This window comes from Amblyomma americanum, chromosome 11 (genome assembly GCF_052857255.1).
Source record: "Amblyomma americanum isolate KBUSLIRL-KWMA chromosome 11, ASM5285725v1, whole genome shotgun sequence".
Classification (NCBI taxonomy): Eukaryota; Metazoa; Arthropoda; class Arachnida; order Ixodida; family Ixodidae; genus Amblyomma; species Amblyomma americanum.
In genome coordinates this window covers 36,072,556-36,096,105 of record NC_135507.1, presented here as the reverse complement: position 1 = coordinate 36,096,105, position 23,550 = coordinate 36,072,556, and the positions used below count along the sequence as shown (strand labels likewise).

Sequence of the window (23,550 nt, the reverse complement as noted above, 5' to 3'; positions counted from 1 at the left end):
TTCACACGGTAATACACGTCGTTACTTAATTATTCAGGTCGGTCGTCTCGTTGGCGCGTAGTTTGCCCCAGGCCCTTTCCTCATCTCCACGTGTATAGCGGGCTAGCGAAAAGGCGCTCTTTTGTGACGCGCCGCTCCTGTGTGTGCGGGCCTCGCCTCTCAGCCACCTCGGGCGTGCAAGTAACTATAACTAAAATAATAATAACTAGCAAAACGGCGCATAAGGGTGTCTCGCTGTACAACCGGTGTACGTGCAACGATGGATTGATGCATGTAGAAGACAAAGCTTTGAATGCGTGGCACTGACAGTAATACCACACAATTATGGAATCACAACGTTAGGTTAGGCGCTCGAGTTAACGTGGGTGGCCACCTGGTGGTCTAATGTAGAACGCGATGACGCGTGTTCATCGCACGTATATTACCGCACACATGGAGGGAAAGGGAAAGAGACATGCTGTTTCTCCTGTTTCTACATGTGTGTTCAGGCTGCATCAATTTATCGCAGCCGTCTAGCCGGATTCGAGCAGTCGTTGGTCGTGCGCATAGAGCAGTGTTGTCTTCGCACTTGAGTCGTAAATGTCTTAGCTCTGGTAACAAGTGACGTGGACACACGCGATGGCCAGTGAGAATTTTCCACTCATATAGTATTCATGGCGCGATAGTTGCGTGCAGTGCGCCTGTATACTCTGAACGTTAACCGCCCGAATGGCTTCGCGGCGGTGGTCTGCTCCTGCTGGGCACGAGGTTGCGGGTTCGAATCTTAGTCGTGACAGTTAAATTTTGAAGCGGAAAGATTGCAAGAACGGTCGCGTAAACCTAGTGGTGGAAATCAATACCGCACTCTCGACCACTGCATGCCTAATTGCCTTTAATTTTAACCGGACCTAACTTATTTTAAATTTCCGCCTTGCGCTTCCAGTGCTTGTTATTCTTACCCGGTTACCTTAATTACACTGGACAGGATCAACGTGGGTTAATTGCCTTCACTGAAAGACAATTGACATGCATGACTACGTTTGCTATTAGGTTACATTTCTTAGTTGATCAGAATTCCCAACTCTGTGGTAACCACTTTCGAGGATTAAGGCCGCGACGAAGAAGGCGGATAGAACATGCCAAGTCCGGAGCCGTATTCTGCAACGAACCATTATGCATTTTCCATTACGGACCCATTTGGTCCTCCGGTATTGACCACTGTTGTTTGAGGACTTGGCCGCGGCATTCTAGATTCCGTGGGAAGCGACCGGACCATTGGCTCATTGGCGACCGGCCCTCACCATTGGCTGCGGCATGCAGCCAATGGTGACGCGTCGACGTGGACACCAGCTACGTTGCGATACCTGTGATTGGCCACATACTGTGGTCAACGAGCGCCATGGCACAAGGTGTTTTCATTTGCTCAAGGGGGGGTTAAAGACCCATTTCCCAAGCATTTCACCTTGAATTCAAACTTTAAGCAGCGCGAATTCAGGGTGAAATGCTTGGGAAATGGGTCTTTAACCCCACCTTGAGCAAACGAAAACACCTTGTGCCATGGCGCTCGTTGGCCACAGTATGCGGCCAATCACAGGTATCGCAATGTAGCTGGTGTCCACGTCGACACAGACATTTCACCCTGAATTCAAACTTTAAGCAGCGCGAAGACCCGCCGCGGTGGTTCAGTGGTTAGGGCGCTCGACTACTGATCCGGAGTTCCCGGGTTCGAACCCGACCGCGGCGGCTGCGTTTTTATGGCGGAAAAACGCTAAGGCGCCCGTGTGCTGTGCGATGTCAGTGCACGTTAAAGATCCCCAGGTGGTCGAAATTATTCCGGAGCCCTCCACTACGGCACCTCTTTCTTCCTTTCTTCTTTCACTCCCTCCCTTATCCCTTACCTAACGGCGCGGTTCAGGTGTCCAGCGATATATGAGACAGATACTGCGCCATTTCCTTTCCCCAAAAAACCAATAATTAATTGAATCCATTCCAACTTGCCCAGTTTTCTGCTCTCGTTCACCCTGAATAAGCCGAGCACCAGGCCAGGGGAAGCTTGTACCCATTGTGCCACCGGTTGGTACCCGGCGGCACAGGGGATCGAACCCCGCACCTCCCGCATGCCGGGCGGACGCTCAAGCCGCTAGGCCACCGCTGCGGTTTTTTGGGTACATTTTCAACCACCTATAGGCTCACTCTCAACCGGTCTCGTCCATCTCCGCTTTCGAAGGTACACGACACTGGACTTTCCGGCCGTTTTATTTGCGAGCGGACGTTAGATAACGCCCCGCTACACTGCCCGGTGGATACCGTGCATTTCTGAGAAGTTGTTCACCCCGTAGGAAATTCTGCCTCTTTTTCTTTTCTTTTTTTTTTTTTGCATACTCGTAGCTTGGAGTTTGTTGACTCGGGCGTTCACGCAATTAAGCGGAAGCGCTGCAGCGCTTATCTTTGGCCCCATCGTCTCGTATGTGTTCCTCCAGCGGCGAACCGCGGCTCTCTTTACGATCGCTCTCTAGGAACGCTGATTGTGATTGGTCGCTTCTCGGAAACGCTCGGAGATTTTCCGAAAATAGAATCCACTCCGTAGAGCATCTCCATTGTCTCGGGAGCTCGCGCATGTTAGCCGTTGGCCGCCAGCGAATGACTTCTGCGCGGGGACAGTAGCTTATGCAAAGCGGGCAGCGTATTTATTTATTTACCCATTTTATACATGTTTGTTTGTTTGTGACAAGAGACCTAAGAGGGTATTGTGTAAAGGGAGCGCAAGGTTAGGAAAGCGAGTTGTGCTCAGAGGATATTTCTCAAACATGCGTCCTGTGTTTGCGTGCGCTGGTATGTTTCGCCCTGACATTTCCTTTTTACTACTCGGCGTCCGAGCCCACCGGTTATTTTCCGTACACATAGCCCCGACCAAATTGCCTCGCGCGCAATGTTAGCAGGGTGCGCTACAGCTGATAAGGTCGTGTGTGTGTGTGTGTGTGTGTGTGTGTGTGTGTGTGTGTGTGTGTGTGTGTGTGTGTGTGTGTGTGTGTGTGTGTGTGTGTGTGTGTGTGTGTGTGTGTGTGTGTGTGTGTGTGTGTGTGTGTGTGTGTGTGTGTGTGTGTGTGTGTGTGTGTGTGCTCTGCTTTGTGCGCACTCACTTCCGGATGCTGCCCTCCCGTCGTCAGCAGTGCCTACGCACGGGACGCGTTGAGTGTATGCGCATCGGCAAGGACGTTGCCCAGGTGCACTTCCGGTAGCGCGTTTCCGCCGCCCGCCACGGAGAGCTGGCGGAAGTGGAGCGTGCCAGCAGCACGTATGACCCGTTACTGCACCCCGCTGCTGGCAGGGAGGGAAGGAGCGAGCACCGCGGATGTGACCGTGCACGCGGGCCTCTTTACACGTGCTGGTCGCCGGGCGCACTGCGCGAAAACGCTGCTCCAGGAAGGAAACTCGGGGCTCACGACATCTGCAAAAGCTGGAGCTCGAAGGCGCGAAGCAAAATTCTGCCTTCCAGCCAATGGCGCCGGCCGATTCTCATGACCCTGCTAGCGCGACAATACAGAAAGTGCTAGATGGAAGGGAATAAGTCCCCTCCCTGCTATGTCACGCTTCCAGGTTCACGAGAATCGGCCGACGCTATTGGCTGGAAGGGGGTCCTTTGACGAGGAAATGCCGCTGTATTCTTGAGTTGTATCGGACCGTATAACCAGAAAGTATCAAAAGCACCACAGGGATTACTTCTCTTGGAGGACAAACTACGCCGCCCTCACCATTTTCCCCTTCAAGAGCAGCTATTACTCCCTTAGAGGATTTAGCCACAGGGGGACATCTGTGGCAGTTAGTCTCCCTTCGGATTAGTAATTCTCGGCGAGGACTAAGCGTTCTCCAGTTAGTCCCATTTTGGGCTTTTCTGGCTTAGGGAGTAGTTGTGGTATCTGCATTTTTTTCAGTATGTCGCTCTCATAACTACGCAGCGAGCATTCACAAGCATTTTATCACGCTGCAAAGTTGCTGCAGGACGACGGCAAAAAAAAAAAACGAAAACACACGGACCAAACTGTTAGGCGCTTAACAGTGTTGTACGTGCGTTTTCGTTCCTTTTCTACCGTCGTCTTGTAGTAACTTTGCAGCGCCAAAAAATGCTTGCAAATGTTAACCAACTAGCCCGAACTCAAGCTTTACTCTACGTAACGACAGCCGTCGCTTTATACCCCTACTTCGGGAATAATAATAATAATAATAATAATAATAATAATTGGTTTTGGGGGGAAATGAAATGGCGGAGTATCTGTCTCATATATCGTTGGACACCTGAACCACGCCGTAAGGGAAGGGTAAAGGAGGGAGTGAAAGAAGAAAGGAAGAGAGAGGTGCCGTAGTGGAGGGCTCCGGAATAATCTCGACCACCTGGGGATCTTTAACGTGCACTGACATCGCACAGCACACGGGCGCCTTAGCGTTTTGCCTCCATAAAAACGCAGCAGCCGCGGTCGGGTTCGAACCCGGGAACTCCGGATCAGTAGTCGAGCGCCCTAACCACTGAGCCACCGCGGCGGGAACCGGAAAAATGAAAAATACACCTATGTTGTAATATCGTATAGAATAGATCGGCAGACGGAAGCTCCGAGCCCATTAAGACGACCGGTACAAGCGCATCACGTATCGGAGCGGCGTCGGTACTGTGATAAACTCGCCATCAGTGACGGCACATTTGCGCTGATGTCGTATACGTTAACAACAGTATTCCTGCACACATGCACGGGAAGCCTGGCGCTGCTGCACGCAAAAAAAAAAAATCGTTTGTCGCTGTTTTTTCCATACGTGGCTGCCTTTTCGATGACTCGGCGTGCCATTGTCCAGTTTTTTTCCCCCCGCGCTGACGGCTGACTTAAAATGCTGCCGAGTACGGTCGCCGGTGCTCGGAACGCATGAGTCGCCGTGCAGCGAGGGGGGGGGGGGGGGGGGGGGGGGGGTTGTTCGTTCAGAATGGCCACGGCCGGCTCCGCGCTTGTCTGCGTATCGGCCTTATCTGAGATCGTCTACCGCGGCACTCTTGAAGAAGGGGCAGTTTTGCGCTGCGGCGGTGGTATACATTGAGAGGCGCACTTAAGAAATGCTCGAAGACGGCCGGAAGGTAAGGTTTTTCGTTGGCGCCGCTCTCTCGTTTCCTTTTCGGCTTATGCAGCTGGCCTGCGCTTGGCGTGATTCTCGTGTTGGTCGGCGTCCGAGCTTGGAGATCGCTTTCTTGAAGAAAATAATATAGGGCGACCTATACGCGAGTATCTACGGTTCTACGGCCGCTAGGGTTTCATGCGAAGTTGAATCTAGGTTTCAGTATATAAGAGGGAAGATGCCATTCCGGTATTTCGTGCTCGGCAGCCGAACACCGTGACCATGCACCGAACCACCCAGACGGAGAAGTACTTGCAACTGGGCTTGTTAGTGCATATTCGTGAAAGACATTAGAGCGCAAACTGGCAACACGGACGAGGAAGGGAACAGGACGAGCGCTACTAGCGCAAACTGGAAACACGGACGAGGAAGGGAACAGGACGAGCGCTAGCGCTCGTCCTGTTCCCTTCCTTGTCCGTGTTGCCAGTTTGCGCTCTTATGTCTTTCACCCAGACGGGCCGGTTATGGCGAATTCCAGAGGACGATCCGGAGCGCCTGTCTGAATCCGCGAAGGAGCAAGATGTCTAGGGAGCATTCCGCCGCGGTCCAATGGGGAACTTGCGGTGAAGTTTGCGGTGCCGATTGCAGCGCCATAACGCACTGCCTAGCGAGAAGAGCAAGCAGTTTTGGGTGGTAATATTAGTGCTTTTCCGCGCCACCTTCAGGCGCTTATTGGCGTGAGCCTCCGCGCTCTGTCGAAGGCGCACGTGCCGTGCGTCAGCTATCTGGGCTACGCCGAGAGAAGCTAGGCAATGAATGCTGTCAGCCAAACACGGGTATCTAATCGCGCAGAATGTGTTCTCGCGTTTGCAGCGGCCCAAGCAGCTGACAAAAGCAGTTTTGAGTCACCGAATGGAACAATTGCAGTGCCACCTTGGCAGCGCAGGTTCCCCATAATAACTCAGGATCTGAATCCAAATCGCTCACTGAAACATGCTCTTCGGTTTTCGCGGTCCAATCAGGACCCAAGATGTCAATCCAAGTCACCCATTGAAACTCCCTCTTCGGTTTTCGCGGTCTAATCAGAACTCAGGATGTTAATCAGAGTCGCCCATTGAAACACGCTCTTCTGTTTCGCGGAACAAGGGAGACTTGTTCCGTATCGCCGTTTGGAATACGCCATTAGGCACCAGACTCTTCTTAATCACTACTGCGGCCTAACTTTGAGCCGACTGAAACGCAATCTGCCGCGCCTTCTCCACTGCAAACTCCACTTGACTGTATGGGACGGTTCGCTGCATTTTCTTTCTGCCCGTACTCGAAAAGCTATCTGCTGCTGGGGGACAAAGCCCTCTTGTGTGTCACAGTAATGAGCCCCGGGGCTCTAGAAAGTTAGTAGTGCATGAAAGTACCCGCCATCGTCTGGGCGCAGCGTTTTACTAACACGAGCCCCTCGTTACCCAATCGCTCAACGAAACGAGACGCCTCGTTATTGCACGGAATTCCCTTCACTGCATGCACTAGCAGGCACTGAAGCTGTGCAACGTTATGTAGGCTACAGAGCTGATGACATCCAGTCACTACTCTAGTTCGCAGCCCTATTAGCCTATCCTAAAACCACGTCATTGGCCGGCGCGCTCACGCCAGCCTCGCGCCAGCCAATCACGACAGTGAACGACGTAAGAAACAAAGGCGCTGGCCAATCAAGATAGGTTGTAACACGTGCAGACGAATCCGGCTCCTATAGTTAATTCGCTGACGTCTCTTCAAGCTGCCGCACCGTTGCACCGTTTTAGCGAGGAAGTTTGTAAGAATTTTGTCCTCACTAAAAGCATGCAGCTTTGTGAAAGCCAGAGCTGTATTCGACAAATCAGGGATCCAGTTCACAAAGCTAGTGGAGCGTAAGAGCAGTTGCTAATTGGTCGGCTCTTTCGCTGTCGCATCGGTGTTTGGACACCGTGCACGAGCGCCGGTCAATCCCAAATCGCTTTTCACGCGCTAAAAGCATCGGCTGGCGTTGACTGGCTGAAGGAGTCCCTACCTTTCTCAGCGCTGCACGGTTCTGCTGGAAGGGGATGGGCGACCGCTTGCTCTGAAGTGGGCGGTGAAAAGAAAAACCGGCTCAAAAGACGCTTCGAAGCGCGCGGGGAGGCTTTTCAAGAGGAGGGCCTAGACCCAGTTGACAATAATCGTTAGCGGTGGCTAGTCAGAGGGAAACCGTCAAGAAAGAAACCACAGTTGACAAGACTGGCGAGTACTTACACGGTGCGTAACAGCAAGCGGGTTGGGGTGGATAGGCGCCTGTAGACGCAGCCAGCATTCTTGAGAATGATGTCCGACGATGTACCGCTTCTCGCAATTCATCGTCGAAAAAAAAAATAGATAAATAAACCATGTTTTCTGTCTCTCGGTCGCCCGTTGTATACGCCTGTGTCTTCCGTGCTTTCTGTGGAGTCTGTCGGTTTAGGCTGCAGGTCCGAGTGTTTTGTTCTAGTACCATCATTTCTGTAGTTGTTGTTGCTAACTTGTTGCCTTCGGTGAAGGCGTGGAGAACGGTCTGTGGTTTCGCCGTTGGAGGGGGGCCGTGGAAGCAATGAAGAAATAAATGAAAGCGAACGTTTAACCCAGGCACTCAGCTTTGGCGGTTTCGCTCGGGCGTCGCGCTGACGTTCGCAAGCATCGGTTGGAGCGTTCGCTGTACAGGCGTGAGCTTGCGCACACACACACACACACAGACACATACACGTACGCACGTATGTGCGCTGTCATTCCGAGCACGCCGGGGAAAGCGCGCGCGCCTGCGGCTTCGCTATGGCGTCGGGTACGCCGTCTTTATTTTCGCAACGTCTCCTCCGGCCATTAGAAACGGCTTTGACCCCATCACCGCCGCCGCTTGCGATCGTTTGAGCGAAGCGGCCGCATCGCCAGTGCCGCTGGACCCCCACCGCGGCGGCTGGGGTCAGTCGGCGTCACGCTGGGCGCCCGGACGAGGGGGAAAGGGGGTGAAAAAGGTGCCCCCTCTTGGAGCGGACGTCCGCTCGTAATCACATATATATACTAGCGAAAAAAAAAAAAATGTGTGACGTCTGGAACGCGTGCCACTGAAAGAGGTCCGGCGGGGTTGCGAGTCGCTCGTTCCCTCTGTGGTGTTTCGAAAGCGTTTGGCCAGTGCGCGGTTTCCTCGTTGAGTCCCATTGAAGTGAGCGAGTGAGTGAATAATTTAGAGAGCTTGAGAAAAAAGTGTTTAAGTGAACGAGTAATTGAGTGAGCTAGTGACTGAATGCGTAATTTAGTGAGTGAGAGAGATGAGTGTGTAATTAAGGTAGACTAGTCACTGAATAATTGTTTTTGTCAGTGTGTAATTAAGCGATCGGATGAATAAGTGAATATTCCGGTCAGCTGATGCGTGAGAGACTCAATAATTTTGCGGGCGAGGGAGCAGTGGCTCCATTACTGCAGGTTCTGCCAGGCGACATGATCATTGTGAAGCCTTCGCTTTGTGCAATGTCCGTCAATCTATAATTACGAAAGCTACACTAAATGACATCTTAATCCGGTTTTTGCACCTGCTTAATGTCGTATGTAATAGGTGCCTCCGTGACTGACTGAAGAAGCTTGTGGTACGACACCAAACCGCATAAAACGTACTTTTTTAATTTTTGCATACGTCTTCTCCCTTCGGTTAATCGGTTGTTGTGACAACGGCCTCGACTCCGTGCTGCAGTGGAGTTGGTAAGTGCCAACGAATAGAACAAAGCGAGAACATCGGGGCACCCACTAACCTGAAGCGCGACCTAACCTATTCTCGGCCAGGGCGTAATTTCTTCTGCCAAGTGAACCCACTCGCCGGGATTTTAAATTTAGCTGGCTGCCTGCTAACAAGTTTGGTCGACTGCGCAAAAAGGTGGTGTGCCTTTCGCAAGGCAAAAAAGCATCCTATATACCTCAAGTCATACGCGCCCTTAAATGATACAATCGGTGACAAAATTCTCTAGGACGCATGCAAAGCGATTCAGGGCCACTTTTGTAAAATATCACATTATTTGGCTATCACAAATTAAAGAACGTGAGTTTGAATTTCACCTCCATAATTGTGGTCTCGATCCGGCGGCTAATTGTAGAGCTGTCGGCTTCTCCTGTAGCTCACGCGTCCTAGATACTTTTGTGCCCGGCTGTGCATGCGGTACCCGAGGCATTAAGTTTAAGTGTACCTGGTGCACTGTTAATTGCAGCAGGTACACTGGTTTAATGGAGCACATGGTTAATTGGAGAGATATGAAAGAGTCCTTAGTCTTGGTGACGATAATGATGTACTCTCCACGCAAGGTCCACGTGACCCGTTAATTGCGCGCAATGCGAAAATTCAGTGCCAGGCACTTTGCTTGGATCTTCTTCACTGCGAGTTTTAGAGTTGATTATAGCTGCGGTGCCCTATAATTTGCTGCAGGACGGGTAGTCCGTGTTTGGCGGATTTCTTCAGGGTTCGAAATGAGTGAATTCGAATAGCAGCTCATATGATTGTGTTTTTCATTCAACAGAGACGCCTAACATGTTAAGAACAACGTTCGGGTGTTCATTGTTCCAGAAAGCAACAGCGCTGACATATTGAAAACATTTAAATGGAAGCCCTGCTTTTCCCGCCGCGGTGGCTCAGTGGTTATGGCGCTCAGCTGCTGACCCGAAAGACGTGGGTTCGATCCCGGCCGCGGCGGTCGAATTTCGATGGAGGCGAAATTCTAGAGGTCCGTGTACTGTGCGATGTCAGTGCACGTTAAAGAACCCCAGGTGGTCGAAATTTCCGAGCCCTTCACTACGTCATCTCTCATAGCCTGATTCGCTTTGGGACGTTAAAACCACCATAAGCAAAACAATGCCCTACTTTTGATCAACGTTCTCCCCAATTAGAAGCCTCATCGACCTCCGAGACTGTTTCGATTCCGCAAAAATTGAAATGATTCGTTCCAACCATCACGTGACAATTGGCGACGCGGTAGAAAGGAACTTGTCGACATCTTATTCTCCTGGAGTTACGACCACAATTTCGGGAAATGTCCTACAACACTAACGCGGAGTTGGTGCCGTGGTTTGTTGATGTATTTATTTTTTGCCAGGAAATCCAAGACAGATTGGAGAACGCAAGTGAATCAAAAAGCTTTTGAAATAGACCACTACTGAACATTTCGCGAAATACGTCTGCTCATATAAGACACGAGCCTGTAAGTACATCTAAATCAAACACGATATTTGAGCCTAGCGATTAGTATAATGTTCACGGAAAGCGTTGAAGTCGATCGAATGCGACGGTACCGCACAGGAGCGTTTTTTTTGGTTTGTTTTCAACGGGATAAAGACCCTAGACAGAGTGACGATTATAACCTCCACTAATTAAACAAACTTTTCTTCTGTTCTCGAGGCCTTACCCGCTATGAATTTCTTCCACAATTCCTCAGTAGAAGAATTCTGTTGAGAAATAGTATCCGTCATTCCAGAAAAGCAGGAGACGGTAAGAAATAGTACCTGCGCTTCGTGGAGGTGGCGAAGCGTCTTCTATAAAGTGCGACGAAAAGATGAAATGCTTATAGACAACATCCCTGGATAATCTACACATCATTACAGTTCATGTTCCCACTAGTCACGGATAATATGAATGATTTTAGGTGGTAACTCGTGACTGGGACCACGTTTGATAAATTAGACAGCTGAAAGCTATAAGTGACTGCACACAAACACGCAAAACATCCTTTATTACGGGAAATAACATAAAACTGAGAGGGTTGATGTGGACTTATATGCTAGCAGCTCGAAAAAAACAATGGCCTGAGACGTAACACAACACAGGCTTTCACGCTGCTAAAATATGCAAACATCATATGCACGTAGTTGCCTTACCGTCACGCGAACACTGCAAGCATATTGCCGCAGTCGAATACAACTCAAGTAAGCAGCGGCATTTCCCCGTCAAAGGACCACCTTCCAGCCAATGGCGTCGGCCGATTCTCATGAGCCTGCTAGCGTGACAATGCAGGGAGCGGCGCCACAACGGAGAGAGGGGTCTATACCCGCCAACAGAGGGAAGGGATTATCCCCTTTCATCTACCACTCCCTGCTTTGTCACACTCGCAGGGTCATGAGAATCTGCCAGCGCCATTGGCTGGAATGGGGTCCTTTGACGGGGAAAATCCGTTGCGTTCTTAAGTTGTATCCGACTATATACAATATACAATATATATATATATATATATATATATATATATATATATATATATATATATATATATATATATATATATATATATATATATATATATATATATATATATATATATATATATATATCTTTTTGAAAATCCAAACACGACATTTATTAGCTTCCAGCATGCCATACGCAACAGGTGGTGCAGTCGAGGGCAACGTACGACAGCCACATGTGTGTCTAACACAACATAAAGAAACACAACAATATAAGCTGCTGATAATGGACAATAAACATCGCAACCGCCACCAAACAGAGACGCTGTCCCTGTTGCCTCAAGCTTCCCGTTTAAAGGGCCGGGGCGAGGAACTATAGCCTACCTGCCATAGCGTCATTTCAGCGGGGCGTCTAGTATGTCGCCTTCCCGTCGTCGCCGCTGAAAGCGTGGTGTCGCAAGCGATAAACAACGTTAATAACGCGGGAATGGACGCATGACACCGGGGACGACGTTCGCGTATAAACAAACATACACATAAACATAGACATACGCGAGTAATAAAGTGATAGATCCACAACGCGACTTGGCTTCTATCTCCCTGCGCCTCTCTCTCCACCTCTCTCCTCTTCCTCCTCCTTCCCCTCATCTCTCCACGGGGTCTGTCAGGCGTGAGAGACCTCTCTCACTTTCCCTTGCTATGGGTCGCGATTCCATGGGCGGCCGCTCGCCACTGCTCTTCTGGCGTTATTGTTATACCTTCCGTGTAACCCCGCTGGCACTGGTGGTGCTTGGCCTCTTCCTCCTTCCCCACCCTTTTTCCCCCTCTCCACTCGTCACGACCGGTTGGCTCGCGGTACCTGACGCAGGCCTCCACTCGATCCCGGCCAGCCGCGCACGCTGCCTTCGCCGCCTGGATAACCGCCGCCGGCTGCATGCAGGCAGTGTAGGTGCCGTGTAACTTCTCTCCGGCTCGTAGCCTTCGTTTTGGATTCTGCGGTATTAGCAGAGTGCGGTTAACGAGTGCTCCCTTGAACTGACCCTCCACGGCACGGCTTGTCTTCCTGAGAGGAGTAGTATGTGTGTGTGTGTGTGAGTGAGTGAGCCTGTGGTGATTGTGTGTACGGCTTGCTGTAAGCCCCCGAGGTGTCGCTGCAATCGGTTTCACTACTCAACGTGGATGAACCTTCATACACGCTGCAGTGGACGGCGCTGGATTTCTCCCTCGCGAAGCCTCCAGCTGTACACGGATTCCGCGACGGCTCCTCGAGAACCGGCTGTTCATCGCTGAAATTCTGCGCGGTGTGCCTGAGGTGTACTTGCAAGCATCCCTCGTCTATCCATGTGCTCGATCGTCTGCAGTGGCAGTGTGTGATCGTTCTCTTGGACGATACCTTGCGACGCTGAAGAGGTTTCTTTAGAGGGCGGACGGAAGGATACCCGTTAACTTTTGTTGTTTCTCGGCTACGCCCACTACGCATGAGTGACTGCGGTTGTTCCGACAAACTCCGCCCAGGCAGTGCAGGCTTCATAGCACGCTCCAACCCCGGCGTGCTTTAGTCGTTTTTTTTGTTTTTTGCTACAACCTTCTCTTTTGGACAATAACTCCTTTCGCAGACAGTGAAGGATGATGCACTTCGGAGACGTGCTTTGAACGAGTCGTTGCGACATTTCCTTTCGGGCAACCGTTGCAGAGAAGAAGGTGAACCGTTTCTTCTGCCTGCAAGCTATATTCCATTGCAGTCCCAACGCCTGCGCATATACTCCAAAAGGAAGCACCTATTAGATGTGTGGTTCCTGGTTATACTGTTTCCTCTGCGAGTTCGCCCGTTTGCCGGCAAATCGTGTCAAGCGCCTGCCAGGAAGCGTTCCCCTACCGCAGTGTGATTTCTGAGTGTGTTGGAGGCTGAGCGAAGGGAAAAAAATATATACAAAAGCGACAATGATGGAAATGTGCCTACCGTGCGGACGTGAGAGTGCGATTTCCAAACGTGAGTATGCTCTAGCCCTCGCCTCGATGAGTAATGTGCGCCTCCGTGGTGCAATAGTACGCTTCGGTCGTGCCAATTAGAAATGCTGAGTAATGATGTTGGCGCCGTGTCACGAGCAGTGCAGCGTGTCAAGTTCACTTCCTCTGGGACGACCTCAGGGCGTTGAATGCAATGACGCGAACTTTGAAAACTTGGGGACTTTCGCCTTTCCGCCTCCTCCCCCCCCTCCCCCCAATCTTGCGCTCTCTCTTGGTTTCAACTCAGTCACGTGACCAGAGTTGGCATATGCGCGTATCCGGGGGTGATGATGATGATGTTACATCAGGCTTATTCGTCACTCATGAATACACTTACGGCCAATGTCAAGCCAGTGTGAGAACTCTGGTGAGGGGTGGGGGGGTTGGGGGGGGGGGGGGCATAAGAACACTCCTAGGTGCTCTGACAAGAAATCAAACCTTTTTATTTCATTTTTATTTGTTTGTAGAGGTGGAGAAACTGAAAACTTTTGTCTCTTCTTCACTGGCACAGAGATGGATCAGTGTTTGCTTTTTTCTCCTTCTGACAAGTACAGTGCTTGATGAACTCGCGCTATGAAATTTTTGAAACTCTCTCTGCTTTCTAAAGACAGACTTCTCGCAGTCACGTTTCCTTTGAAAAAAAAAAAATTCCAACTTAGACGTCGATTTGACTGATTCGAAGAAGGCACATTTTGGGGGCAATCGCGTTGTCGCCGCGAGCTGGTCGATCGGTATCTGCGAACATTCCCATGAGAACGGCAGCCTAGAGGTGTGCCCACTCATCCGCGTCACAATTCGACAGCTCTTTGTATACCCCCGGCATCGAGACGTCAATGAGCTCTAGCGCCTGCATTGCGGACGGGTCATCGGAGCTCGCAGTCAACGATGTTTGTTCGACCCGCATTGTATGGAACAATGGACGTTGCGTCATCGCTGGTGCTAATAACCGTGTGTGCTATGAGCCTTTGAAACAGGGTCATCAGCGCCCCAGCGAGGAGAGAACGAGTACAGTCGGGGACAAAAGTTTCTGGACCGCGTGCTCCGTGAACGAAGCCCATTGCTCTATTATTAGCCACCGGCTGGAGACCACACCTGTCGAGGTGAAAGAACAAGATTTGACTTTGACCTGAGCAAGCCGCCGGCTAATAATAGAGCTGCCTGCTTCGTTTGCTGAGAGCGTTGTCCGGAGACTTTTGTTCCCGACTGTACATCGCATATTAGCTGGCATCTGCTGGCCGTTGATTTTTTTCTTCTGTCCTGGCATGAAGGAGTCGCCTCAGTTGCCATACTCGTGTGTTTTCACATTCGGTCCGCCGTGCCTCGCGTTAGGAGGTGGTCATTGTTTTCCATGGTACTGTTCAGCGCCTGCCATGTACACCTTGTGGGAATATGAAAGGTAACACATTCTGAACGTTCAACCAATGACTAGACTAATTACTCCATAAATTCTTAAGCACGTTTTTTTTCCTTTTTTCTAAATACTTTTCTTTTGGACCAATCATAGCCCTTAAACTTTATTGATTTCAATAGGCAAATAAGAACAAAACTCAATTCCTTTCTGGAGACTGAGTGCCGTCTTTGATGCTGCTTCTGCGTGTACTATACGAAAAAGTGTACATGCGATGGGTTGAAGGTGTGGATCGTTTGGATTGTGTATACCAATATACTCCCGTTAATCTAAGTTGGCAAACGGGGTGAGTTCGGAATTAGTGGTAATGAAAAAGTACTAAAAAAAAAGAAGACATAGGTGACCTAATATTTTTTAAAAGCAGTGTTGAACTGTAAATTTATTGCAGCTTCCTTTCTACCCGGCTGATATGAGCCGTGTTAGCTTCTATGAAGAGGGTGAATGAGGACTCCAGAGTCAATTTTAAAGCAAAAGCGAAGCCTTCTCCCCTTCTTCGTATAACTTGCAGATCAACCTGTTCACTGCCGCTCGCATTCCTTAGTGTGAAAACAGGCAGTCCAGCTTCGCATTCAACTTTGCTGTTAAGATGTCTTCGACTGGAACAGTAGTCCGTACTATCGATGACAATTTTTTTTGTTATTGGTGCGTACATTCTGCCTTTTGGTATAAATAAAACAAAAAATTACAGGCTGGTTACATAGATGAATGCTAGTTGGGCTTCAATACTCAGGCTTACGTGTCCACATGCACGTCCTGTTGGTAACAGCGTGACGAACAGATAGAAACACAAATAATCTGTTGTGTATCAATGCATATCAATCAAACTGATTTGCAAATTTCTTTGATTATACGGAGTAAGAATTAACAGGAGCCTTTTTATTACGCTTGTTCCTGGCGGCATCAAGACATCAGTTCGAATAAAGCGGCAGTTCCAATGAGCAAAATGCATCAGCAGCAGCCTTACTACACCCACTGCAGGGCAAAGGCCTCTCTCACGTCTCTCCAATTAACCCTGTCCTTTGCCAGCTGCGCCCACCGTATGTCTGCAAACTACTTAATCTCATCTGCCCACCTAACCTTCGGCCGCCCCGTGCTACGCTTTTCTTCTATTGGAACCCACTCAGTTACCCTTAAGGACCAGCGGTTGTCTTGCCTTCGTAGTACATGCCTTGCCCAAGCCTATTTCTTCCTCTTGATTTCGACTAGGATATCATTAACACGCGTTTGTTCCCTCACCCACTCTGCCCGCTTCCGGTCTCTCAACGTTACACCTATCATTTTTCTTTCCATGGCTCACTGCGTTGTCCTTAACTTCAACTGAACCCTTTTCGAATTAGCCTCCACGTTTCTGCACCATAGGAGAGTACTGGTAATTAAGATGCAGCTGCTGTATACTTTTCTCTCGAGAAGTATTGTTAAACTGTCATGTACTGTTTTATTTTATTTTTTCGAGCACTATTATTTGCAGCTTTATGTCTGCGGTCCTTTCCCTTCTTTAAGTAGGAAAAATGAAGGCTTTTCGTAATTTACTTGCATTGGAACGAAAACTGAAGTGCCCGGGAAAGCTTTCATTTCAGCCAATCACTATTGACCTCCGAGAGCTCTCAAAGTACTCCTCGCTGACCGTGTTTTTCTTAAATAAAAAAGAAGAGAGAGAGAGAGAGAGAGAGAGAGAGAGAGAGAGAGAGAGAGAGAGAGAGAGAGAGAGAGAGAGAGAGAGAGAGAGAGAGAGAGAGAGAAACTGCAAACGAAAGCAAATAGCCGTGCCTGAGTTCGTAGTCGCTGAAATTCCCATTAGTGGTCGGCGACCTTCGGAGGAGCGTCCTTCTAGCTACTTGACAAACTGCTGCAATGTTTCGCCGCATATGCATAGAAAGTTTCTCTTCACTTAACTCCACCTCCCCCTTTTCCATACACCCGCACACACGCGCGAACGCTGATTTATATTGCTGAGAAAGCGACATCTCCGTTTTCATGGAATCCAGATTGCGAAGGTAATCTCAGTGCCTTAAGCTGTTGCCGGGAGCAGTATATGCAAATGCGGCATTTTCCTGCGTCTTCCTCGATTAGCACTCCGCATTCGCTCGTTCTCGATCGTGGCGAAATCGAAAATATAGCGCACGGGTGCCTTGGCGTTTCGTTTCGATGGAGGCGAAACGCAAAAGGCGCCCGTGTGCTGTGCGATGTCGGTGCACGTTAAAGATCCCCAGGTGGTCGAAATTATTCCGGAGCCCTCCACTACGGCACGTCTTTCTTCCTTTCTTTCTTTCTTTCACTCCCCCCTTTACCCTTCTCTTACGGCGCGGTTCAGGTGTCCGCCGATATGTGAGACAGATACTGCGCCATTTGCTTTTCCCAAAAACCAATTTTCATTTCATTTTGCCCGTGCGTTTGTGCGACGTCAGTGCGCGTGAGGTAACCTTCAGCGCTTCATTAGAAATCATGCCGAACCCCAAACTATACCATCACTCTTCCTCTCTCCGGCCTAACCTCCTCCTCCTCCTGCTTTATTCCGTAATAATAACAATTGGTTTTTTGGGGAAAGGAAATGGCGCAGTATCTGTCTCATATATCATTGGACACCTGAACCGCGCCATAAGGGAAGGGGAAATGAGGGAGTGAAAGAAGAAAGGAAGAAAGAAGTGCCGTAGTGGAGGGCTCCGGGATAATTTCGACCACCTGGGGATCTTTAACGTGCACTGACATCGCACAGCACACGGGCGCCTTAGCGTTTTTCCTCCATAAAAACGCAGCCGCCGCGGTCGGGCTCGAACCCGGGTTATTCCTTCCCTCAAATCGCGGTTCGAGGGAACACTGTTAGTGCTGTGCGATTTCAGTGCACGTTAAAGATCCCCAGGTGGTCGAAATTATTCCGGAGCCCTCCACTACGGCACCTCTTCTTCCTTTCTTCTTTCACTCCCTCCTTTATTCCTTCCCTCACGGCACGGTTCAGGCGTCCAACGATATATGAGACAGATACTGCGCCATTTCCTTTCCCCCAAAAACCAATTATTATTATTATTATTATTATTATTATTATTATTATTATTATTATTATTATTATTATTATTATTATTATTATTAACACTGTTAGTGAGACGTTACTGCGCCTTTCCTTTCCTCGTAAGCCATTTTCAAGTCTTAATGCGAAAGCCTCATCGGGAAAAAAAAAAATTGTGTCGTCGGTCATAAAATTCGGCCATTGGTTGGAGGGAAATGAGGTCACTTCTGGCATAGGTATCAACAGCTTCTTTAGTCGGATACAAATCAAGAACCAAGCGACTTTTCCCCGGCAAAAGATCCCCTTCCAGCCGATGGCGTCGGCCGATTCTCATGAACCTGCTGGCGACACGATGCAAGGAGCGGCGTGCCAAGACAGAGAGGACTATCCCTGACAATAGAAGGATGGGAGTGTCCCTTTTTCCTCTGCCACTCCCTGCATTATTGTACTAACAGGTTCATGGGAATCGGCCGACGCCATTGGCTGGAAGCGGTGCTTTGATAGGGAAAAGGCGCTTCGTTCTTGAGCTGTAGCTGACTGTAGTGCTACAGCGCATTTCCAACGCATATAAAGTAACTGACTTTTTGGTAACTACTTTATTAACTAACTGACTGTCCCTGTTAATTTTTTTTATTCTGTAAGGAAAGGGAGGAAGCAGTAATAGTTTCTCGCGCCTTGAAGAGAGTTATAAACGGAAGGAAAGATGCGCCGTGATTAGAGGGCTCCAGAAAAAATTTCGACCGCCTGGGGTTCTCTAATGTCTCCCGAGATGGCGCTGCACGCTGGGTATTTCGCGTTTCGCCTATATCGAAATGCGGCCACCGCGGTTGAGATTCGATCCGGCGACCTTGCGTCGTCTGGGCAGGGGGCTCGCTTCGCCCGCGGGGTGCAGAAAAACGACGCGTGTTGAAGCGTGGAGCTTACGGGAGCGATAATGAAATGAAGACGCCCGCAGAGGTTATAGGCAAGGCTCAAACAACGCCAGGAGATAAACGTCGGGCCGACCGACGGCAGTCCTGTGTATGCAGAACGCTCATCCCCAGATGCGCGGCCTACTTGGCTGCTTCAATCCGATAAGAATCCGCTGTTTTTTCGGCAGACATTCCCAAAGATGCATGCGATTGGTGCTTTACCGTAAGCAGAACCAGTAAGGATAACGCAGGAATGTGCGTTCTCTTCAGTAAGACATCAGTTTGGAAGTCCTTATCTCAAACAAGTTGCACTTCTCAGTCGCACGCCCCATCTGTTTCTATGCAAGCATGCCTTAGTGTGTAAGGTTTCGAAAATCCTGTCTTTGATCTCTTTCGGGCGTTGCTTTAAGATATTGTGCTGTTGCATGCATTGTATATTGTTGCTTTGTTTACTATCATATATACCGCACGAGAGGTGTGTAAGTGTCCTTGGTCGCGGCAGTAGCGAGAAGGTGTCAGTAAATTGGCTTATCGTGGTTTAACGTCCCAAAGCGACTCAGGCTATGAGGGACGCCGTAGTAAAGGGCTCCGGAAGTTTCGACCACCTGGGGTTCTTTAACGTGCGCTGAGTTCGCACAGTACACAGGCCTGTAGTATTTGGCCTCCATCGAAATGCAACCGCCGCGGCCGGGATCGAACCCGCGTCTTTCGGGTCAGCAGCCGAGCGCCATATTCACTGAGCCACCGCGGCGGCTGGTGTCAGTAAATTGACGTCGCATTTGAGGAAGCTGCTAATCGATGTTATGCGCCTGTATTTTTGCATTCGAATTCGCATATTCCACCTCTCAACGTCAATTTGCATTTGTGCTCATGGATTTCATTTCTTTTTTCTTTAATTAGGTTTGGCTTGGTTTATGGGGGCTTAACGTCCCAAGGCGACTCAGGCTATGAGGGACGCCGTAGTGAAGGGCTCCGGAAATTTCGACCACCTGGGGTTCTTTAACGTGCACTGACATCTCACAGCACACGGGCCTCTAGAAATCCGCCTCCATCGAAATTCGACCGCCGCGGCCGGGTTCGAACTCGCGTCTTTCGGGCCGTCAGCCGAGCGTCATAACCAATCAGCCACCGTGGCGGCTTTCTTTCGTTAATTAAGTCTGTTGGTTCGCTTCAAATTCGTGAGAAAAAAATGCTTCTTCGGCTCTCTGAACTCGAGCTTACGCAGATTCCAGCGGCCGACTGGACCTTCATTTTTTCCCCCTCTCTCTCTCATCGCCTGCGCGGCCTTGGTCGGATTTCGTATTCCGAGCAACGGTAGCCCCGACTGCACGCTTCTAATGTATATCCACCGTTTCCCTGAAGCAACGACGGTGCCGCCGCGTTATCGTGCAAAGGCCGCCTTGTGGATTCTTTACGGATGAGCCTTGGTACAGTTTTTCTTATTCTCGGCGAGGCGGGAAAACCGAGACATCGTTTGCATGAAGCTACTCTGGACTCGGCTGCCAAGCTTTGCCGCAGGTTGCGTGCGACCCGTCGAAGGACGGAGAACAAACAACGAAAGAGAAACGCTAGGCGAGGATCGCTTCATGTATCACCCTCCCATTTCACTGTGTCATCGGAACTTGCGCGCAGCACTGCATAACCTAACTGACAACCTCAACAGCCCTTGGGTACGCGTGAGGAAGAACGCTGTTTTCCTGGCTGATGTAGCGAACTAGCTCTGATTCGTTACGCTGCATATGATAGGTTGCTGGTGTAACAAGAGATAGTTAATGAGTAGCTACGCCTTGATATCGGGGTGGCGACGGTGTCTGTTACTTCGCTAACGAGTATAATCTCTCGCGTGTCTTCTTCCAATTCGTTGCGCTGGTTTCCTTCTTTCCAGAGATTAGCTAGTGTTCCGATCCAAGTTTAGAACGCGCCATCGAGAATCCCTTCACTGGAGAGCTGTAAAACCGATACCTGAAGGAAGATTAGCAATTAAGTTTTGCTGGGAATAGAACAAAAATGTATTCCAAGTTTCAACGGATGGAGCTACAAAAAAAAGGCTGAAATCACGAAGTAGACTCCGAATATGTTTTAAATAGCGGAATTTTAGCACTACGGTGACAGGGAAAAAAACAGCCCTGTGCAGTGGTGCGGGTTCTTGACAAGATAGTTTGCTTTTTAATTGTCAAAAATTCATCTTATCCGCGCTCATCTGCTGGCCGTCCTGAGTATTTCATTTTGTGGAGCGATTGCTCCGCGATCCCGAGCCAGTTCCGGGTTCGTTCTTTTTGTAGGGACGATTTATGTCTCTTTTATATATTTTTTATTTTTTTCTCTTTCAACTGCAAAGAACGCGGAAAAGAGTGTATGCCTGTCTTTTCTGTAGCCGTACGAATGCGTTTAACTAACGGCAGTCACGGTATTTCGCAACACAATATGCCTTTCCACCTTTCTTCGATATTGGCCCCCAAAGAGATATCCGGCTCGTTTTGAATACGGTCTGGCAGGAGCGCGTCCCCCCCCCCCCCCCCACACACACACACACACGCGCGCGCGCGCACGCACACACACACACACACACACACACACACACACACACACACACACACACACACACACACACACACACACACACACACACACACACACACACACACACACACACACACACACACACACACACACACACACGCACGCGCGCGCGCGCGCGCACGCACGCACGCACACACACACACACACACACACACACACACACACACACACACACACACACACACACACACACACACACACACACACACACACACACACACACACACACACACACACACACACACACACACACACACACACACACACACACACACACACACACACACACACACACACACACACACACACACACACACACACACACACACAAATCGCATGCCTTCCACTCCAGTTGCCAAGTATTTTATCCTTGGCTTCCCGCCCTTGTTTCCCCGCTAAGCCTGGGCGCAACGTGTGAGAATGTTCGGGGCGTTCCGGAGGCGTTCGTGCGTAGTATTATATCCTGGAGCGACCGCTTCTCGCTCGCTTCCTGAAGTGGCCGCTTTTATATTCCCGCGTCGTTCACGTATGTACCGTGGTATATGGCACATTTTCAGCCCGCGGCCACCTCATACAGGACGAAAGCGCATGATACACCCTCCGACTGTGCCACACCCGGTAGTAATAAATCCCCTAAAAGACGCCCAGTGCAGGGAGTGTAACGATGCGTGCGATTCAGCCTCTCGTCGTACACACGAAACTGTCAGGCGTGCTTCTTCTTTGTGCTCCACTAATCCCGCCGTATATGTTGGCGGGCGAGGGGAAGTGGAGATGTGGAGCCTCGAAATTTCGCGTGCAGCCGTTTCGCGCCAGTGACTCGTGGCTGCGGAAACAGCTTCGGACAGAGATTAGTTTACTTTTTTATCGCTCTTCCAGCCCCCGCGTGTCCGGCGCGGGAAATGTCGGTCGTCAGTTCGCGCGCGTTCCGGGCAGCGTTCGCCGCGCTCTGGTTGTGGCGCCGCCAATTTCCGTGCAACGCTGATGGGAGCCGCGGGAAAGATTGCGCGCCAAAATATGCGCGCGAAAACTTGAGCGCGCGCGCGTTGCTGCAGTCCGGCCGCTTGGGCAGCTTCAATATTGGCTTGCTATGTTCTGTGCAGTTAGACCTCGCTGCAGCGGAATTCACGGAGAGGGGATTAAGTGCTGGTGATTTTCTCTCTCTCTCGTTATTCCCTTGCGCCTGTCTGCAATTGCCGTGTTCTATTAGCCGTGCGGAATGCGAACATTGCAAGGCGTAATTACCTACGGTGTACGCGATGGTTCGGTATATGGCAATGCTACGCTATAGCGGGGCTTCGCTATGGTTGCATTTCGTTGTGGCGGTGGTGGTATTTCGCACGCCGGTTATTAAAACGCTTCGCTGCATATGCGTTCGCAACTGGCAAGAGGCGAAGAAAACAAAAAAACTCCCGTATTTATTAACTTCTACAGGAGACAGGAGGAGTTAACAGTAACTGCATCGTTTCCTCGTCACTTGTCTCACAACTGCGTCCATATTAAGTATGCCTACATCACACTACCGCATACGGCACATTATACGGAGTGTCGCTTCTTCAGCACGACTGAATTACTAACCTACAGTGCCAGATATTGAGTTGCCTTGGTCACGTGACCGTACGGTGTATGTTCTCAATAACCTCTGGTTTCGGCTGTCATGGGTAGCATGTTAAAGTGCATCACATGCCTCGTCAACACGAGATCAACACAAGAGTTTTAAGTGACGACGTTCGGCATCTATGCCCGTTTATCCCGGAACAAATCACTTAAATAGTTGCCTCCGGTAAAAATAAAAATTAATAAAACACTGAATACACCACCCTAACTCTAGTCCATTTCCGGAACCTTTTCAGAACTGCACTCACCTATCCAGAGACCCAAACGTGAGTTAAATGGCAGCAATACTCGTTGGGCTAGAGCCCGTTGCTGTTCTTTCAAGCCCAGCTTTCCTGAACATTTAGCAACTAGCGCCATCTGTTAAACGGCAGTGGTGAACACCACATAACTCAGCGGTGATATTTTGAACTTGTTATTCCGAGAAAACTACATATTCCCGACAGAATATGCGCGAACATGGTGATTGTCATAGTCGACTCTTCCTCCTCGCTGCAAAGCATGACCTGTGTAATGCTGCCTGCGCTCACGCGAACTACTTGTATTTAATTCCGGCGGTCACAGAAAATCAATGGGATGTACTGAGCATTCGAAATCCCCGGCGTGATTCCAAGTTTTCAGCGCCACGTGACACGTGGTGGCAGTTGTGCAAACTATAGTCGGATACAACTCAAGAACGGAGCGGGTTTTTCCCCCGTCAAACGACCCTTTTCCAGCCAATGACGTCGGCCGATTTTCATGAGCCTGCTAGCCGGACAATGCAGGGAGTG

At 49.8% G+C, this 23,550-nt stretch overlaps 1 protein-coding gene across 20 annotated transcripts in view; it reads left to right on the top strand.

Annotated features, from left to right (window-relative positions):
* LOC144110768 (uncharacterized) overlaps positions 1–23,550 on the top strand; it is a 193,919-nt gene that overhangs the window by 60,666 nt on the left and 109,703 nt on the right. For 3 of the 20 annotated variants that reach the window (XM_077643852.1, XM_077643847.1, XM_077643863.1), the window contains exon 1: positions 12,932–13,252. The exons of 16 other annotated variants lie outside the window; for them this stretch is intronic. The gene's annotated coding sequence lies outside the window, so the exon portion shown is untranslated. Of the gene's footprint in view, positions 1–12,136; positions 13,253–23,550 lie in introns of those variants that run through there. One more of the 20 variants, XM_077643858.1, reaches the window with a different exon arrangement.